General features: G+C 41.0%; 1 non-coding gene across 1 annotated transcript; it reads right to left on the bottom strand.

Moving 5' to 3' along the window:
- Positions 1-545: 545 nt before the first annotated feature.
- Positions 546-649, bottom strand: LOC121164576. Its single transcript, XR_005885128.1, has one exon. It is a non-coding gene; the product is annotated as a U6 spliceosomal RNA (small nuclear RNA).
- Between the last annotated feature and the right edge of the window lie 16341 nt (positions 650-16990).

Here is a 16990-nt window from a genome sequence, read left to right as displayed (position 1 = left end):
GAAGATACAGTAGTACATTAGAACCTGTAGCAGACATCTGGTTCCATAACAGAGGACGGAGGAAGGAACAAATTGATCAACTACCGCAGCCAACTTTTGACAGTCAAAATATGGACAAATGGAGACTCTCAGGTGGACTATGTCAGCCAATGGATTCTGGAGGGATTTTAGTGTGCTTGGAATGGCAAGATCAGCAGCAATTCAGACCAGCTGAACTATTGAAACCACTTGAGCAGTGCCCTAGGAGTATGCCCCACACTGGGGACCATAGGACGGTTGGGAGGCTGGATGTGGCTCCGCATATCTCCCCCTTTCTCCCAGATACAAGAAGGAAAATAGAGAATGTGGAAACAATAGTCTTACCCACTTTCCTGTAGCCCTTGACTGTTCTCACCTTAATCAACTATGCAAAAATCATCAAAAATAAAATTAAAGAAATAATTTTTAAAATGCAAGCAAGACTGGAAAACATAGATAAACACAGGTTTAGATCGTGAAATGGAAATAGAGTATAGTGCAAACCAAACAGTCCCTGCGGAATGATCCCTTCGGTTGAGTGCCTCATGGATTTGTATGTCATCCTTACATACAGGCCATGCTGATCTCTGTATTGCTCCAATTTCAGTATATGTGCTGTCAGAATAAGCAAAGATTGAATTCCCATACTGGTTAAAGAATAGAGCCTTGGGTACTTCCCAAAGAGAAAGAGCTAAACTGAGACCCCTATGTAATCTAAGATTCTCAAAAGATTACACTGTCAGTGAAAGGGCAGGCTTAAAAAAAACTGAAACAAACAAACAAACAAACAAAAAACCAATGGGGAGAGCACTTACTGATCGTAGCCTGCATTCTAAAAGCATTCATTTTTCTTGATGAAAGAAGCAGTACCCATGAAAATTTCAGACTACAGACTTTGTGGGGATTTGCGGTTTTAACATATAGACCCAAGAGGGGAAATTAACAAAAACAAATGGTCACAGGCCGATACCGTTAGCAAAATCATACATTTCCTGAAAAAACACAAGCTCTTCCTTTCACATTTACATAAGCATGGAATTAATCTAATCTACAAATTTGCACAAATAATCACAACTGAAGATGAGTTCACGGTTCAAACTTACAAAATAAAGAAGAAAATAACTAGGAGCAAAAAAATTCAAAATCATACAATAGAAGTAGATTCTTAACACCTTAGTGATGGTGCTTGTGAAAAATCATATTAGCATCTTTGAAATCATTTCAGACAAAATCAGCCTAAAAAATAATGAAATCAAAAGGCGTTTTCTTCCAAAAGAATTAAATAGAATCTTCAAATTAAAAGGTAATTGAGATTAAAATGAATTAAACAGATTAAAGGTTACTGAAGAGACAATTATTAAACTAGAAGAAAGGATCAAGTAAATTTTTTAAAAAGGTAAAGAGATGGAAGAGAGAAAAAATTAAATCGAGGAACATGGAGAGTATGAGCAGACTAGGAGTGTCAAGCTGCATCTATTACAAGTTTTAGAATGAGAGACTATGAAGATAGGAATCCTCATGTATGGAAGGTATGGAGTCCTTAGCATAGTAAAGAACTGAAAATTCATACCAGATAGAGAAGAGTGAAATTATGAAATACAGAAAACAAACAGAGAGGAAGGATTTCAGAGGAATGACATGTAGCCTGACTACTGGGGGAAAATAATAGACAGGGCATGAAAACAGTGAAATTAAAATACTGGGCACCAATGAATGACCTCTATGCTGTGAAAAGGTACTAATGATAGTTATAAATTATATTCATGCAAAGTCTTAGTAAGTTATACCATATAATTTACCAACCACAAGAGTGATAAGACAGGAATAAATAAAAGAATTGTATAAAACCAACCAAGGGAATAAAGTGAGGAAAAATATCTGAAGGCAGAATAGGAACTGTGAGTGGAGGGCTTGGGGGCATGAAGAAGAGATGAGATGCAACTGGAGAATCAGCCAAGGCCCAGCTTCTAAAACAGGCTAAGAATTGCAACTTTTAAATTGGGTATTCTTTAAAAAAAAAAAGAGAGAGAGAGACTGAATGTCAGAGAAATTACCTAACTCATATAAATTTATACAGCTAAATCAGAGATGGCTGCATGGGGCATCCTGCTTTCCGATCTTTCCTTCATCCTCCTTGGTCCAGCTGTAATTGCTATAACACCTGGAAGGCCAGGGTCTCTGACTCAGAGCTTCAACAACACTGGCAGCAGCAACAGCAATCAGCAACAGCGGCCAAGTGCTCTCTGTGCTGTTGACCATGGGACGCACTTCATCCCGTGTAACCCTCGCATCGAGGAAGGAATGATAATCATCCCCATTTTACATAATAGAGCAGAATTGGGGCTTAGATGGTGAAATGACTAACCAAGCATGTAGCACAGCTGACTGTGAACCCATATTCTCCCATACTTTGATCTCCGTATCATATACTGGAATGTCTGGCCCTATTAAAAAGTTTAGAAGAGATCTATTCATCTCTTCCAAAATGCATTTCTTAAATTTTAATATTTTCATAGGGAAAACATTGACTCAAAAAGGAAATGCTCAGCGTCAATGCTACTGCACTGTCATAAGTCTTAATTATTTTCCCCATACCTTTCTAACCTGTATGTGTATGTACATGCTGTTTTTGTAGTTGTAACCACAGAGTACAACAGCTCTATGTTTCATCTTCTGTGTATGTAAAATCTTCCACTGAAATGAAGTACATTTCCTGTGTCATTCCTTTCTTGTTGGATATTGAGTTGCAGTCATTCCCTTTTCTGTAACTTCAATCTCTCCCTCTTTGCCACCCCTTTCCTTTTAGCATGTAAACATGTCCTTACCCCTCCTGTGTGACAAATAATTCCATCTACTTACCTACTACCCTCTCTCTCCTTTTCTTTGCTTTTTAAAATAAAGTTTTCTAAATAAGGATGATCTGTTTCAGTTATCTACTGCTCCACTTCTTACTCGTATCTCCACTGTTGAAATCTCTTTAATATTTATTTGTATTTGAAAGATAGAGAGAGGAGAACATTTTCCATCTGCTGCCTCATTCCCCAAGCACCACTAATGGCTGGAGCTGGGGCAGTCTGAAACCAGGAGCCAGGAGTTTCTTCCAGGTCTTCCGTGTGGGTGTAGATATCCAAATATTTCAGCCATCCTCCACTGCTTTCTCAAGCCATTAACATGGAACTGGATCGGAGTGAAACAGCTGGGACTTAAACCTGTGCCTTTTAGGATGCTGGCAGTACACGCAGAGGGCTTAACCTATATGCCATGGTGCTGGCCCCTACAATCTATTTTTTTTCTTTCTTCATGTCTACTCTCCTTGGTAATCTCCTCTACTTGCATTACCACTATCATCTTTGGTGGTGACTCACAGAATTCAATGAGTGCTTTGCAGGATTTGAGGGCTGGATTGAATTTAGAGATTATAAATTTATGGTAACATCCATCTATACAACTTAGTATCTTTCTCCAGCAATGTAAAGCAGATTGAGAGAAGAGCTGGAGAATATATGCTTTGGATTAATACGTTTTGAGGCTTTACTTAACATGAAGAACAAAGCTAAAAGGACATTGAAAATGTTGGTAAATGTGGAGGCTACAGCACAAAGTATAAAGCTTGTGCAGGCAAGGTGGTGCAAGGTGAAGAAATCTACCCTGTATATGCTGGAGTGGAAGAAAGCATCAAGGAAAAGTGTTATGGGAGTTAAACTATGAACAAGCAGGGACACAAGACTGTATTTACCTGGTGTTTACAGTCTGACATGGTATAGTTTGCGCGTGGAAAAGACAAGGTATTTCCATAAGAAAGAATGGCTAAAGTGAAGTTAGCGAGATCCAGGTACCTACACAACCAATTAAGTCACTCATGAAGACAGAATAAGATGTGATGGAAAGACTGGGCCACAAGCCAAAATCCTCTATAAATGTGGTAAGGAACCATGGGGGAAGTCAGTGCCTGTCAGTTAAAAGGTGAATGGTAGTAAAGTGTAGACTGGATTATAAGCCCCTCAAAGCAAAAGTTTGTTCATGGAGAGGTGCAGATTTGAGTCTGGTGGCAAGGAGGAAGGCATGCTTTTCAATCTCCAAACAGCACAGTTCTTCTATTTTTTAAAACGATATATTTATCTATGTTTGAAAAAGCAGACTTAGATAAAGAAAAATCTTCCATCTTTCATTCACTCACCAAATGGTCGTAACAGCCAGAGCTGATCTAATCCAAAACTGGGGTCAAGAATCATCCACATGAATTCAGTGGCCCAAGGATTTGAGTCATCCTCTGATGCTTTCTCGGGCCATTAGCAGGAATTTAGATCATAAATGGAGCATCTGGGGCATGAACCAGCAAGCACATAGGATGCCAGCACCAGACAGAAGATTAGCCTTTCTATGTACCTCACAAACCCCAAGCTTCTTTTCTTTATAAAGTATACAGCTCCTGATATTTTATTAGAGCAGTGCAAAATGAGGTGAGGCAGTGATGCACCATAATAATGTATTTGTTAAATGAGCTAGACAAGGCATTTCTAGAACTTTGTCTTGATCCATGTTTATAACCTAAAAGCTTAGGCACAGTGCTTTTACATGCAAGCTATACATAATAACAAGTTGTTAAGTGACTTAAGGACACACAACCACATAAATGGACTGAATTGATTCTGCAGATTGAAATAAATTTTGGTTAAATATTTTTGTGACTACTTGTGAGCTTACAATGAAGATGAAGGATGCAAGGAAGGAAAGAAGAAGAGAGCGAATAAAAGAGGAAAAGAAGAGAGGAAGAATGGAAGGGAGGAAGGAAGGAAAGAGGAAAAGAACAAAGGAAGAGAGGAAGGAAGTAAAAGTATTGCTTGCTCTGTCATGAATTTGCCTAAGTAACTGTCATCAGACTCAATTGGAGGGGAGTGGAGAGGACATAAACTTCATAAAGGATAGCTTTTCCCCTTGAGGGCAACATTTTTCTCTTGCATAGCTGTGACTCTCCATCCACATGCAGAAATAATTTTACCACCCTGCCCCCAGTCATTCTGACATAAATCCTTATGGATAACCATTTTTAGTGTGAAGAACAAAAATAAAACAGAAAGGACATGTTTCAACAAGGCAGTGGAATAAGGTAAAGCAGCAAGAATTGTTGCTATTTTCGACAGTTGAAAAGACTGTGAGAGGGCAGGAGTTTAAGATTCGTTTTACATCACAGTGTATTTCACAGTACAGGGTCTTAGAGATCATTTACTGCAGTGCCTTGCTTTGTAGATGAGTGCACCAAGGCCCTGTGACTGGAGCAAGTGACTGGTTTAAGTTCTTACTACTTTATTTGCAGCAAGGATGAAATTCAGAGCGAGAAAGTCTCATTGCCTTACTCTAGAACTTGAGCATCTTGTATGAGAACATTGAGAAATTTTCTTGATTTTTTTCTCCCTCTCCAGTAAAATTATGTCCTCCAAATCATTCTTTTTTTTTTCTTGGAAGTATTTTTGCAATGCATAGATCAGATTTGGTCACTTTCCTAACCTAAACTCTCAAAGAGCCAAAACTTTCTCTTTTCTAAGATTTATTTTATTTTATTTCATTTTATTTTATGGAAAGTCAGATATATATAGAGAAGAAAAGACAGAGAGGAAGAGCGTCCATCTGCTGGTTCACTCCCTAAGTGGTCGCAATACCCAGAGCCAATCCAAAGCCAGGAACCCAGAGCCTCTTGCAGGTCTCCCATGCAGGTGCAAGGTCCCAAAGCTCTGGGCTGTCATCGACTTTCTCAGGCCACAAGCAGGGAGCTGGATGGGAAGTGGAACAACCAGGAGAAAATCAGCGCTCATATAAGATCCCAGCTTGTACAAGGCGAAGACTTTAGCCTCTAGGCTACCACGCTGGGCCCAGAGCTAAAACTTTTATGCACTGGCTCTACTACTTCTCTCTATGTTCTAGGGTCACCTTGACATTAACACTATTCCATCAGTGTGCTGCAGTTATTCATGGCAGTACAGTCCATAGCTGTGGCCTCCTGCGAATTCCACAATCTGCTTTCATCACCACTTTTCTCCTTAAAAACACCTTCAAGATGTTGCTTCAGGGTTTAGCTTTCAATTAATTTTTCTACCATGAGAAGGCAGCAGAAGTTCTTAACCTTCAGGTGTCCTTGGAAAATTCGAAATATAATCATACTCATATACCATCATAGTTCCTGCTTTAACTGGACTGGGATATGGGACTGACTTGGCTACAGGGATTTTTTTTTTTTTCCAACTACAGGTATTCAATATGCCGGAAGTGTTGACCCAGTGCAAGATCTAAGTTCTTTAACATGATGTATAAGACTTCCTGCCATATTTTTTTTAAGAATTCATTTATTGGGCCCGGCGCGGTGGCGCAAGTGGTTAAGGTCCTCGCCTTGCAAGCCCGGGATCCCATATGGGCACCGGTTCTAATCCCGGCAGCCCCGCTTCCCATCCAGCTCCCTGCCTGAGGCCTGGGAAAGCAGTCGAGGACGGCCCAAAGCTTTGGGACCCTGCACCTGCGTGGGAGACCTGGAAGAGGCTCCTGGCTTCGGATCGGCATAGTATCGGCCGTTGCAGCTCACTTGGGGAGTGAATCATCGGATGGAAGATCTTTCTCTCTATCTCTTCTCCTCTCTGTATATCCGCCTTTCCAATAATAATTAAAAAAAAATCTTTTAAAAAAAAGAATTCATTTATTTTTATTTGAAAGAATTACAGAGAAAAATAGTTGCTAGTTCACCCCCCAAACAGCCACATGGGCTCAGCTAAGGCTGACCCAATCTAAAGCCAGGACTTTCTTCAGGTCTCACATGTGAGCACAGGGTCACAAGGACTTGAGACATCCTCTCTTGCTGCCCTAGACCATAAGCAGAGAGGCGGATAAGAAGTGGAATAGCTCAGAGACAAATTGATACCGAAAAGGACATACTAGTGTCACAGGTAGAAACTTAGCCTATTGCTCCATAACACCAGCCCCTGACAAATTTGTAGTCAGAAATATAATGGTATTGTCAGAATCATCAAGCTGAAAAGGAACTTAAACAGTAGCATTAATCACAGCAGTTACACATGTGAGTGGCTACAGTTCTTACAGAATTGAAGGCAGTAGTTCAGACTTGTGTTACAGAGACTGGAGATAGAGGGTTCCCTCAATTTATATAAACAGGATAATAATCAAACTGTCTCTTGAAGAAGGAGGAGTCTGTGACACTGAATGGGTTAGTGGAAGAATGTAAAGAACATTTTCATTGGAGGAAAGAGCTGGGGGGAAAAAACTTGAGGGCTAGAAAAACAGCCAAATTTACTGCATTCTAGGTATTTTTCAAAGTGTTTTGCTTACATTAACTTACTTATGCGTCACGATCTTCTCTGTATCATTCCAACTTTAGCATATATGCTGCCAAGTGAGCACACATTAACATATCTAAATCTGCAGAGCAGTTCTAAGAGGTTGCTACTGTTCCCATTTTTCCCAATCAGAAAGTTGAAATATAGGAAGTCAGGTAATTTACTTAGAGATACACACGTACCATGGAAAACTCTTGTTGAAAGACGAATGTAGAAACCGAACCAACAGATGTGGAAGATGCATGTTAGATATTTACAGAAAACAAATTTGGATCATTGTTATGGCTCAAGGTTGGGGAGAGCTTACAACAGGGAACAAAGTGTTTGAATTTAGAGTGATGCGACATAGAAAGCCGTTGACGGCCACATTAAGCAATAAAAATGTGATTCAGGAAACCATAAGAACCAAAGGTTGCAGAAATGTGAGTACTTTCATTCCCAAGTATCATGGAATTGCTTGTAGTAGACCAGATATATTCTAAGAACAATTTTAAAAGCCAGAAGAATATAAAATTATCTGTCAAATAGCTAAAACTTGGCCATTTCTTGTTTAATAGCATGCAGCAAGAAGCTAGGAAGTTGGGCAGAGGAAGCTACTAACAGGCATAAAAACAGAAGATGAATTTAAGGATACAAGGTAGAATATTTCCAAGGTAGCTAAAACTTAAGGCTAAAATACTCACTAGAAGATGAACCTAGCATTCAAATTTTTGGTTTGCTAATAGTTTGAATCTTTGTCCCCTCCAATACTGATGCTTAGTTGTCATGGTAATAGTATTTAAAGCTGGACCATTTACAGGTGTTTAGCCCTGGAGAGCTCCGCCATTTTGGGTGGGATTGGCACCATGCTAGCAGGGCAAATTTGACATGCCCTTGCGCTCTCTTGCCATCCTGCCTACTGCCTGGATTGGGGCATCAGAAGCTCACTGCCAGATGCCAGAACCTCAGTTTTGGACTTCCCAGCCTCCTGAACCATGTAGCAAAAATATTTTTTCGTTATAAATTACCCAATCCTGAATATTATGTAATGGCAGCACAAAATGGATAAACACAGGCCTTTACCATTTAGGCTGTACCCATCAAAAGACTAAGACAGCCTTGCCATTAATCCAGGAAATGTTCTGTAAACAACAGGGACTTGTCAAAAGCAGCTCCAAATCTGTGTATGATGGAAATAATAATAGTAAATGGCAGTTGTTAACAATGGAGAAAATAGGAAATATTGCATCCAAACTGATACAAAGATACATGAGCAATTTAACATTCGATGAAGAATGGCATAATTATAGTCTCAAACATCTTCTCACTACATTTCTTATCTTCAGTGGGGAAAAGAGTCATTTTACAATGCGGAAGCCAGGTGGATACCACCTCAATCAAATGATCAAGACTGCATCATTGGGCCTGGAGGCATGGCCTAGCAGCTAAAGTCCTCGCCTTGTATGTGCCGGGATCCCATATGGGCGCCAGTTCTAATCCCGGCAGCTCCACTTCCCATCCAGTTCCCTGCTTGTGGCCTGGGAAAGCAGTCAAGGATGGCCCAAGGCTTTGGGAATCTGCACCCGCGTGGGAGACCCAGAAGAGGTTCCTGGATCCTGACTCTGGATTGGCGTAGCACAGGCTGTTGCACTCACTTGGGGAGTGAATCATCGGACGAAAGATCTTCTTCTCTGTCCCTCCTCCTCTCTGTATGTCTGACTTCATACTAAAAATAAATAAATCTTTAAAAAAAAAAAAGACTGCATCATCAACAATTGGATATTTTGAAGTTACATTCTGCAACTAGTTTAATAGGAAAAACACAGTATCCTATCAAAGATGCGTACTGTGAGTTCAATCAGAAAAAGTGAGACAATCCCAAAAGGATAGGGCATTCTACAAAAAATCTTGCTGACATTCTCCCAAAGACTCAAGGCCGTAAAACTCAAGGAAAAACTGAGGACATGGGCCTGGTGCAGTAGCTTAGTGGCTAAAGTCCTCGCCTTGCACACTTCAGGACCCCATATGGGCATTGGTTCATGTCTTGGTGGCCCTGCTTCCCATCCAGCTCCCTGCTTGTGCCCTGGGAAAGTAGTTGTGGACGACCCAAAGCCTTGGGACCCTGCACCTGCGTGGGAGACCCAGAAGAGGCTATTGGCTCCTGACTTCGGATTTGGTTGTTGCGGCCACTTGTGGAATGAATCAGCAGACAGAAGATCTTCCTCCCTATCTCTTCTCTCTGTATATCTGACTTTCCAATTAAAATAAATAAATCTATTTCCATGTTCCATATTAAAGAGCAGAGACAGATGACAATGATGTAAATGTGATGTGGGATCCTGCTCAATCCTTTTCCTACAAAGGACGTTACTGGACAATTTCTGAAACTTGGTTGATGACTGAATAGATGGCATCTGTCGAGTGCAATAGCACTAAATCCTTGATACTGATAATTGTGTTGTCATTTGGATAACTTGCAACTGATGGGCTCTTAGCACTGCATTCTTCAATGATGCAAGGGGAAAGCTCTTATATTATATTTGAAATGTTTTCTGCATGCTTGAGAAACTGTTTCAAAAGAGGTACAACGGGATACTTCCTTCATCTCCACTTTAAATCAGTGCATGTCTGTTGAGCCTCTGCTACATGCTTGGCAGCAGCGATGCAATGCTTCAGTCCCAACCAGGTCACAGTGTCTCAATGTGCGTTCAGTCAGTGCTGGTTAAGTACACCCTGTAAGCTAAGTAAACCATCCCCATCCCTGCCTTCAAGAAGCTTATAGTCTGCTTATGAGTTAAAACATTGGTGGAACAGGCCTGACTTTCACTTTTGAAACTTCATAATGCAAGTCTCTGTGGTCCCTTGGACCTGAACTCAGTACTCAGGGAGATCGCTTGCCAGACTCATCAGCCTTCACACAAGTCACTTGTTTACCATTCATCTTCCTCCTGGGACACAACTTCTGGACAGCAGAGAGTGTCTGTTTATACCCTGACCCTATCATAGTGAAGCAGACACTATAAACCCATGGGTGCCTTCCCACTCAAACAACTGATGTAGGACTCCTATTCTATTATTATCGCTAGTATTGTTCAGGAAGGAAAAGTCAGTCTAGTTACCCTACCATTTCCAGTCTCTCTCCTTGAGTTGGGAGATTATGCAGCAGGTCAGGAATGAGCTGTGGATATTGGAGGGGACATTGCCCTCATCCCACAATTACGGAAGCCAAAGTCCAGGGAAGCCAAACATTTTGTGCAAAAACCCATTTATGCGTAGTTTAGAGGGAAGAGCATGGATGAAGGTTTGCACTTCTCCCTCTTTCCCCGCTATGATTAGTTCCCTCTGTGTGCAGATTGGCAGGATGAGAGCAAGCATGTGCAGAGCGCTTACCACTGGACAGATACTGTCCTATGAACTTTAGGTACATTTTCATTCTCTTATCTCATTCCTCTCTTTAAGCACCTCATGCAAACATTGAGTCTCCTCAGCACGTCTTCCCTTCTGCTGAGGCCACAGGGTGGATCTTTATGTATCATGAGCAGAAGTGCATCCACATTAGCCTGAATGAAAAAAAAAAAACTATTTGCTAGAAATAGAAGTTTTTCTTCATCCTTCTCTATAATAAGATGCAATCATGCATCATGTTTGACATTTTCCAGGAGAGGACACACAACCAATTCAACATGTGACAGAGCACATGTTACCAAAAGGCTTAGAAAAAGAGTGAAAGCCTGGGGGCTGATGCCATGGTTTAGTAGGCTAATCCTCCACCTGCAGCACCAACAGTCCAATGTGGGTGCCAGTTCTAATCTCGGCTGTTCCACTTCCAATCCAGCTCCCTGCTCATACTCTGGGAAAGCAGTGGAGAATGGCCCAGGTACTTTGTTCCCTGCACCCATGTCAGGGTCCCAGAAGAACCACCAGGTTCCTGGCTTTCGCTTCCAATTGGCCCAACTCTGGCCACTGTAGCCATTTGGGAAACAAACCAGCTGATGGAAGTCTTCTCTCTTTGTTTCTTACTCTCTAAGTCACTCTGCCTTTCAAATAAAAATAAAATAGTTTTTTTTAAAAAGAAGTTCCTTTCCTATGATATAAACCTCACTGCACAGGTTGATAAATATCAGGTCCTCGTTGCATTGCCCCATGGGAAGCAGCCATCACTAAGATACACTGATAAGTAAACTCTTTCTTCTCTGATTCAGAGAGCTGGTGTCAGAGTCAATAGACACAGATATAAAAACAACAAAATTATCAATCCTAAACTTCATTGCCTATTTTTAAGTTGTGTACACCAGCAATAATATTATTAATAATAGTAACAGTCACATTTATAGAGTGTCCATTCTGTTCTGGGCATGGGACTGAGGGCGCGATTGTCCAAGGTTACACAGCTGACCAATGGTAGAGCTAAGATTTACCAGTGCCTCTGCCCAGGGTGATGCTTTATTGGATCAGCTGCTTCACTGTGGAGTGATGTAGCCTTGCCTATGTTGGACAAAAGACAGAAGACCAGGTTTCTTATTCCTACACATGGTGCTAAGTCACAGATGAAAGGAGTCTTTAGAAAGGAGAGTGCTTTCTGAATGGTGCAATACCCACTTAGCAATCCTGATGGCCCATTGCATTTTCTTACATGAAAAGACTAATATATCAGTTCTCTATGTGCCAGCAATATAAAGATGCCAAGTCAGCTTCCTCTGCTACTCTAGGCTAGTCCCAGAATAAAGACCCATGAGCAAGAGCCCACACACTGAGCTGGAATCCCAGCACTGGGCATGGCAATGCTTCAGATGGGCCATGTGGGTGGGTGAGTGGGGTGTGATAGAGAAAGAGGAGATTCAACAAAGCAACCTCCCGCTGTGTTTTCCTGCTCCTGCTAATACCGTTGATGAAAAGTCTCATGGAAGAGGCAAGCACCAGTTGAGCTTGGCTCTGTGTGAGGTAATTTCTGGGCTCAGTTCTCACTCTTCCTTTGCATCCCTGCTGTGTCTGCTCCATGTGCAATGTCACTCCCTACCTGGCCTCTGACGTGTGCAGTATCCTCCCTAATTTTACTCTTTCTCTAAATATTCTAAGCATTGTGTCTCTGATACGGAATTGAACAGAGTTTAAGCCCTACAACTAAATTCCATTCACCTACTAAATATGAGCTGGAGTTATGCAGTGGCCAATCAGTGTTGTATGAGGTGTTGATAGTAAACCAGGATGACTTGGAACCTACCTACCTGTTAATGATCTAACAGGAGACAATGAAGTAAACAATTGCAGGTGTACTGAATGTGGAGCCAAGGGACGTGAAGACCATTGGAGTGCAAAGAAGAAAGGAATCGCACTCATCTTAAGGTTCAAGAACAGTCACTCATATGAAATGCCAGAGTCATACTTTGCAGCTTAACCCACTGAGTCATAATGCTAGTTCCCTGAACAAACTTTGTGAGAGTACTACAGAAAGTTAAATGCCATTAATAAGTGTCTGTGAGACCTCTGGTGTTAGCTTTAAATGAGCTATCTTTATTTAAGGGTTTTTTTTCTATTATTTTATTTGAGAAGTAGAGACAGATAGAGCTCCCATCTGCTGGCTTACTCCTCCATACTGGAGCTACGGGGACACATATTAGCTACCTACAACAGCTGGGGCTGTGCTAAACTGAAGCCAGGAGCCAAGAGCTTGGGGGTGTGAATAGAGAAGCATCCCTGTTTAGCTTGTACCCTCTCCCTCCTCTGGTTCCCTGAGGCACTTAGCTCTCATCTGCAGAAGATCACTGCGAACCTATTTCCTCTACATCAGAGAACAGACTCTGCTGATTTTCTGCAGTGTTTTCATTGTTCCTTGCTCACCTCTGTTCCTCACTGGTTGTAGTTCTTCACCTCTGAAGCAGAACCAGCTTCGGTGGTCATGGTCACAGCTTACACCTGACTCTGAACTTCAGCAACCTCCCACTTCTCTCCCAGCTGCCGGTCAGTGCACCTGCTTTGTCTCTTTACTGGGTCTCAATTCAAAATGGACAGTTTCTGATTCATGGATGTCCTCTGGCTATAAGGTGCTGGGGGCTTTATGTCCAACAACTTTTCCCTCATTACACCCCGCCAGGAGGTAAAATGCCAATACTCTCAGTTTTAGGTTGAAAAAAAAAATGAGGTTCTAAGATTTTAATTTGCTCAAAGCTAAAGCCAAGGTTAGAGTTTGAATGGTTCTATCTCCCCAAAATCTATTTAAGTCCTAGAGCCCAAAGTGATGGCTTTACGAAGTGGGGGCCATTGCTGATACGGTCATGAGGGTGGAGCTGTCATGAATGGGATTAATATCGTTGTTAAAGAGAATCCTTGTCCCTTCCACCTTGTGATGACATGACACAGCAATCAGCAAGGTGGCCCTCATTAGTCACCAATATGATTCTGTTGACTCACAGAATTTATTACAGCAGCCTGAAAACTGACACAACTGACCAGTGGCTGGCCCAGGATAGGGACCCAGATCTTAACTTTTTATCTTTCTTTTAGATGCAAGGTTTCTCATTTCCAGTCATTTCCGCATGCTCCCCAACCGTAGCCTCCGGAGCTGCCATTCTACTCTTAAGGAGGCGGTTTTAAACTGCTAATATTTGATCTATGGCTTTGTTTTATTTATTTATTTATTTATTTATTTATTTATTTATTTATTTATTTATTTATTTATTTATTTATTGGAAATAGAAGAATCCTTGAGGGTCAGCTAGTTCCGTATTTATAGATGTTATTTATTGAATACAAATTAAAAATGGGATTTTAAAAACTATATAAAGAAGAGTTACCTAAGTGTTCCACAAGATATGTAAGTTTACATGGATTTCAAAAACAGGTGTTTGTGCCAAAAGAAACTCATGATCAAATTGCATTTTTCATGACTGCTGAGATGCCCCCTCCAATAGCAGGCATCACACGAGTATGGGGAGGTCAGTTGTAGAGCAGAGGGCTGGGAAAGGTCTCACAGAGGAGTAGCCCTGTTTCATCTTATTTTGCTTTTTAAAATTATGAGCTGGCAATTTATAACTGTTTACAAAGCATCATGATTGATGATTGCAATGTAAACTTACTAAATCAAGCTCATTAACATATTCCTTACTGCAAATGCATTACTTTTAAAAAAAAAAACTTTTACAATGACATGCTTTCATTTCACTTCACAATCACACGCTTGGTTAAGAATAGCAAGTTGGGCCCAGTGGCGTGACCTACTGGCTAAAGTCCTCGCCTTGAACATGCCGGGATCCCATATGGGCGCCGGTTCTAATCCACTTCCCATCCAGCTCCCTGCTTGTGGCCTGGGAAAGCAGTCGAGGACGGCCCAAGGCTTTGGGACCCTGCACCCACGTGGGAGACCTGGAAGAGGTTCCTGGTTCCCGGCTTCAGATCGGCACAGCACCGGCCGTTGTGCTCAGTTGGGGAGTGAATCATCGGACGGAAGAGCTTCCTCTTTGTCTCTCCTCCTCTCTGTATATCTGACTTTGCAATAAAAATAAATAAATCTAAAAAAAAAAAAGAATAGTAGTATGAGATTTCATTAAAAAAAAAAGAGCAAGTAGGAGAATAAAACTCCTCAAGAGTATAAACAAGGCCAATAAACAATAATCACATTTCAAAATGTCACATTCAATCATAAATTTCAAATTTGTACTGTGTGCGTCAGTTACAATGGATCAGGAAAAGTACATTTGTATCTTTGAAATCAACTTATTTTACTATGTATAACTGTTTCCAGATGTATCTGTTGTTGTAAAAAGCAGGATTTCGTTCTTCTTTATGGCTGAGTAGTATTCCAAAGTGTATGTGTGATGTGTGTATATGTATGTATGTATGCACTATTTTTTTCTATATCCAGTAATCATTACACAAAATGTGAAGGCAGAAAATCCTGTGGTAAAAAGTAAAATGGTAAGCTTGTCCAGAGTGGCATAGCAGGCTAATCCTGCACCTACTGGCATTGGCAACCCTATGGATGCTAGTTCATGTCACAGCTGCTCCATTTCTTATCCAGCTCTCTTCTTATGGCCTGGGAAAGCAGTGGAAGCAACAGCACAAGTCTCTGGGCCCATGATTCCGTATGAGAGGTGGGAAAGAAACTCCTGGCTCCCAGCTTTGAATCAGCCCAGCTTGGGCTATTGTGGCAATTTGAGGAGTGAACCACAAAATGGAATGCCCACCCTGTCTCTCCTTCTCTCCTTGTAAAATTTGTCTTTCAAATAAAAATAAATAAATCTTAAAAAAAAAAAAAACTACCCACCTGGTGCAATGGCTCAATGGCTAAATCCTAATCTTGCGAGCACTGGGATCCCATATGTGTGCCAGTCCATGTCCAGTCTGCTCCACTTCCCATCCATCTCCTTGCTTACGGCCTGGGAAAGCAATAGAAGGTGGCTCAAGTTCTTGGGACCTGCAACCACATGGAAGACCTGGAAGAATCGCCTGGCTCCTGACTTTGGATCAGCTCAGCTGCAGCCATTGTGGCCCTTTGGGTAGTGATCTAGAAGATGGAAGATCTTCCTTTCTGTCTCTCCTCACTTACATAAATCTGCCTTTTCAAAAAAGCACAAAGGAAATCCAAAACAAACAACAGAAATATTTATGGAAAAAAAGGCAGGACCAAGTTATTTATCAAAAACAACCTTGAACTTAAATGGTTTAAATTCTCCAATTAAAATATATAGACTGGACCCAGTGCTATGAATCAAATGCCAATCTCCTCATAAGTGCCAGGATCCCATATGAGCTCCCTGTTTGTGACCTGGGTAAGTACAGGAGATGCCCCAAAGACTTGGGACTCTTCACCCACGTGGCAGACCTTGAAGAAGCTCCTGCCTCCTAGCTTCAGATCAGCTCAGCTCCTGCCGATGTGGCCATTTGGGGAGTGAATCCGGGGCTGGAGGATCTTTCTAACTCTTTCCCTCTTTGTAAATCTGCCTTTTCATTGAATAATAAATAAATAAAATAGAGTGGCTAAATGGGTTAAAAAGGAAGACCATGTATTTGCTACTTGCAAGAAATATATCTCAACAACACAAACTGAAAGTTGAAAGGATTGAAAAATACAATGCATGTTAATGGCAAGGGAAAAGTAGCAGGAGTAACTATCTTAATATCAGACTTTAATAAAATAACTACTAAAATAGATGAGGACAGGTATTATGTAATAAGTAAAGGATAAGTCCGATAGGACCTTATGACCATAATAAATGTATGTTTACCTAATGCCAAGACACCTAGATATTTGAAACAATGTGATTGTAAGTGCAATAATGCAGTGCAATAATAATGGGGGACTTAAATATCCCATTTTCATCAATGGACTAGTCAACTAGGTAAATAATAAACAAAGAAATAACGGAGTTAATCTATACTATGAGCCAAATGAACCTAATTGATGTCTATAGAACATTTCATCCCACAACTGGAAAGTGCCTATTCTTTTCATCCGTACACAGAACTTTCTCTAGGATAGTAACACAAAAAGTTGAAACCGATGGCAATTTATCAAATCAGTTCATCTTATGGCACGTTTGATTTGGGAATGCCTCATGATACTTTGGGGATATTTCTCAACCATTGTGATCAATGCTGTGTAATGTTACAAGAGACAGGTACTATGCTATTGGCAAGACTCTGGCATTTTTGGCAACAAA

Source organism: Ochotona curzoniae, unplaced genomic scaffold (genome assembly GCF_017591425.1).
Source record: "Ochotona curzoniae isolate NIBS_2020 unplaced genomic scaffold, NIBS_Ocur_1.0 contig_832, whole genome shotgun sequence".
Lineage (NCBI taxonomy): Eukaryota > Metazoa > Chordata > Mammalia > Lagomorpha > Ochotonidae > Ochotona > Ochotona curzoniae.
The sequence above is the reverse complement of the archived record's forward strand: the minus strand, read 5'-3'. Positions and strand labels throughout refer to the sequence as shown.